The sequence below is a fragment of the Varanus komodoensis genome, unplaced genomic scaffold, assembly GCF_004798865.1.
Source record: "Varanus komodoensis strain SLA01 unplaced genomic scaffold, ASM479886v1 scaffold14_1, whole genome shotgun sequence".
In the NCBI taxonomy this organism is placed as follows: Eukaryota; Metazoa; Chordata; class Lepidosauria; order Squamata; family Varanidae; genus Varanus; species Varanus komodoensis.
The window spans coordinates 17,771,576-17,776,077 of NW_025335438.1; positions in this window are offsets into that span (position 1 = coordinate 17,771,576).

The following is a 4,502-nucleotide window of genomic DNA, read 5'->3' on the forward strand; positions in this document are numbered from 1 at the left end:
AGAGGGTGGTGCTGGGGGACTATGGCTCTGCGCCATGGCAGCTATGCCATGGAGTACCACAGGGGTCCATTCTGTCCCCCTTGATATTTAACATTTACATGAAACCGCTGGGAGAGGTCATCCAGATGTGTGGGCTGCGGAATCATCAGTATGCTGATGATACCCAGCTCTACTTCTCTTTTTCAACCAATCCAGGTGAGGCAGTGGCTGTACTGAACTGGTGCCTGGCCGAGGTAATGGGCTGGATGAGGGCCAATAAACTGAAGCTCAATCCAGACAAGATGGAGGTCCTGTTGGTGGGTGGTTCGAGCTCCTGGGTAGGTGACTTGGACCTTGCCCTGAATGGAGTTGCACTCCCTTTAAAGGACAGGGTCCGCAGCTTGGGAGTGCTCCTCGACCCGGAGCTGTCCCTGGAAGCTCAGGTGACAGCAGTGGCTTCGGTTAATCCATCAGCTGCATCCCTACCTGGAGGACAATTGCCTAGCGACAGTGACACACGCATTGGTGACTTCCCAACTTGACTTCTGTAACGTGCTCTATGTGGGGCTGCCCTTGAAGACAGCCCGGATACTTCAGCTGGTGCAAAATAGAGCAGCCAGGTTGCTGACAGGGACTGGGCGTTACTCTCATATAACCCCAGTCCTCCACCAGCTTCACTGGCTTCCCATTGAAGTCTGGGCTCAATTCAAGGTGCTAGTTATTACTTACAAAGTCCTTAATGGCTTGGGACCTGGATACCTAAAGGAATGCCTTCTTCCATATTTGCTCTCCCACCCCGAGATTGGCAGCAGAGGCCCTCCTCTGGGAACCCGCCGTGAAAGACATTAGGAGGCAAAGTACCTGGAGGAGGGCTTTCTCTGTGGTAGCGCCCCGCCTATGGGATGCGCTCCCCAGAGAGGTCCACCTGGCGCTGTCGTTATTGGTTTTTTGGCACCAGGCTAAGACTTTTTTATTTCAATAATATTTTAATAATTTTTAATATCAGTTTATAGGTTTTAATATGCAGCCAGGGTGGATCTGGATTTTATCTGTATTATGTTTTACTTTATTTATGTAAGCCGTCCTGAGGCTATGCAATGGGATGGCATACAAATGCTCTAAATAAATGAATAAATGAATAAGTGCCTGCAATGTGCAGCAATAAGAAAAGTTATATGCATACACAGGAGAAAACTATGCAAGTTCATATCTTGTGTCTTCAGCAGGTAAAATTCTATCAGTTGCAATAGTTAAGCCCATATTAGCTGTTACCAGCAAAATCTATACCCTTGGCTTAAGTTATGCAAAATTCAAAGATGCAGTTACAAGTCTGATATCTTGATTTTGAGCTGATGAGACAGTAAATAAGCATTGAATGAGCTAAATCTAGAGAAACAATGTGCCTTGTTCATAATGGAGTGCTTATTTCCATTTTCAAAATATCTTTCACATCCAACTTATTCACAAGAACTTCTTTGCTTTTTTAAAAACAGCTTCAAGTACAGGGAGATCTGATATTGGGATATCAGAAAAGCTTGCAATAAATGCAGTAATGAAAGTCCTGTCTGCTCAAAACTTTCTTAACTATGCCCAATCATGCACTCCACACAAATATACGGAAAACTACATGAGAGCTAAAGCTTTGATGCAAGAATTTCTGATCTGTTACTGAAGAAAGAAGCTGCTTTGGCATTGTGCACTGCTCAGGCTAAAACCACAAACAAATTCTGAAAGGTGCCCAATATTTCGAGGTACAGATTGTTTGTAAAAAATGAAAGAAAACCAAGGCCTTCCTAATCGTCTGTTTGACCCCATCTGCTTACTGACTCAACTCAAAGTTTAGATTCTTAAAAGCTTCTTATCTGATAATTCTCTTAAAGCTTTCTGTTTAAGCTTTTATGCTAAGATTTAATTAAGAAAGAATTAAGTTGATTTTATTCTTTCCTTAAATTGTGTCTTGTGTTGAGTTTTGCTGAATTTTTGGGGTTTTTTCTTCTTCTTAAAATGGTAAAGGTAAAGGCTTCCCCTTGACATTACGTCCAGTCATGCCTGACTCTAGGGGGCGGTGCTCATCTCCGTTTCCTAGCCAAGGGAGCCAGCGTTTGTCCGCAGACAGTCTCCGTGGTCATGTGGCCGGCATGACTAAACACCAAAGTGCACGGAACGCTGTTACCTGCCCACTGAAGTGGTACCTTTTTATCTAGTTGCATTTGCATGCTTTCGAACTGCAAGGTTGGCAGAAGCTGGGATGGAACAACGGGAACTCACCCCGTTGTGCAGATTTGAACCGGTGACCTTTCGATCTACCAGTCCAGCAGCACAGCAGTTTAAACCACTGTGCCACCTGCATCCTTTTTTTTCTTAATCTCAAGTATATTCTGTAAATTATATTAATATATAATGTCAACCTGACCTTTACCAAATTATTTACTTTCAGAGCTCTTCCATTCTGTATGTTTTATAGGAGATAAAACTGTTGTAGAAATAGATTAAACGCTTGATAGCTAAAGAAATGAAAAGGTCAAATAGCAGAAGTAGTACACTAAATCTTTGCAATTTTCAGAAATAAAGAATGATCTCCAATTTGCATTACAGGAAATGAAAGGAAAAAAGGACTTTTAAATGAAATATTTTTCCTTAGTTTTTATTGAATTTTTACTTAGGAGAGGCAATGGGGCAAAAATTGGATGTGTCAATGAAGGTCTTAGATCTAGAAGATCCATATGCCCTTGTTCTCCTGATACAAACCCAGTTGGTGGCTTCATTGTCAATGGGTGATGTATCCAGTCTAGTGTTTAGTCTCAACTCCATGGTGCTGAACCCCAAACCTGAAATAAACACCACAGAAAGCTCCATTAAAGTGGTACTAGTTACTATCAACCATCCTTGGAGTTGCCATACTTTCCCCACTCCCATTAATGCCAATGAGATTGATTTTTTCCCTTTAAGGCTATATAGAAGGAGAATGAAGCAAGATGAAAAACCACTTTCAAATTTCTCTCCTCTAGCAGTTTAGAAAATGTTAGTGAAATCCCCATGGCTGATCCCCCCTCCAAATATTAGGGTTCCCTATAAGGCTTTCCAATGTCTCTTCTTTATTTGTATTGACTTTCCTTCATCTCCATTTGTCATACAACAAAGAAGGTATTCAAAACATGAACATTTTTTTTAACTAAAGTCTTTTTAGTGTTTGCAGTTTCAGTGTGTGTGGGTACTTCATACTACTGATGCAAAATATATATATACCCTTGTTTCCATATACTGTGGAAACGTTCTAAAATTGACAGGAGTCAGGCATAGGTTGTTATTACTGATATTATGCATGGACAGCTAAGTTCCATAGCTGTTAGACAGTGGTCATAGGATTGCTTGGACCCCAGTTACAAGACTGCGAAAATGTTCTGACCTTGCAGTTGGAGATCAGACCTCCAATCCCTTACTTCTCCTTGCAGTTGACAACCATTCTAAGCCAGTTTATGTGGGCAACCAAGGGGTGTGAGGGGGAGGAGACTTGTACTTCCAAGAAACACTGTTTCTGGGGGAGGGAGTCCTCCGCCTCCTTTCCTCCTGCTGTGAAGGGCTGCACTTAGACAGAAATTACCCTGTCCTGCTGAGTTCAGAGGTTTACAAGTTTGAACAGAAAAAGTAATCCCAGGCAAGTTAAGATGGGAAAAGTCAGCCAGCTCCAAGCATCCCTCACCTCTGGCTTGGGCATATACCAGGAGCAGAGCAGCTTTTTTCCCCCTAAGATGTAGAAGATGGTACTTAGCTGCCTAAGATGTTTAGGCATTAGTGGTTATCCAAGAAAGAATTACACTTTGAACAGAGTCAAGGATCCATTCTCCATGGAGAATACTTATTTCATATCTCAGTATTGTTTCTAAATGTCTTTATTTTAAAATCAGTTCTGGGTTAATTATGTTGTATTTTTCCATACTCCTTCATGGATCACTGCCTTGTCATGGCAAAGGGGCTTGCGTAGCTCAATGAAGCTATGAGCTATGCCGTGCAGGGTCACCCAAGACGGACAGGTCATAGCAGAGAGCTCTGACAAAATGTGATCCACTGGAGAAGGAAATGGCAACCCACTCCAGTATCTTTGCCATAAAAACCCCATGGACAGTACCAAAAGGCAAAAAGATATGACGCCAGAAGATGAGCCCCTCAGGTCGGAAGGTGTCCAATATGCTACTGGGGAAGAACGGAGGGCTAGTACTAGTAGCGCCAGAAAGAATGAAGCAACTGGGTCAAAGCCGAAAGGACACTCAGTTACAGATGTACAGTATCTGGTGGTGAAAGGAAAGTTCGATGCTGTAAAGATCTATATTCCATAGGAACCTGAAATGTAAGATCCATGAATCAAGGCAAGCTGGTGTGGTCAAAGAAGAGATGACAAGACTGAACGTCAACATCTGAACAATCAGTGAACTAAAATGGACAGGAATGGGTGGATTTAATTCAGATGACCATCAGGTATACTACTGCGGGCAAGAATCCCTCAGAAGAAATGGAGTAGCCTTCAT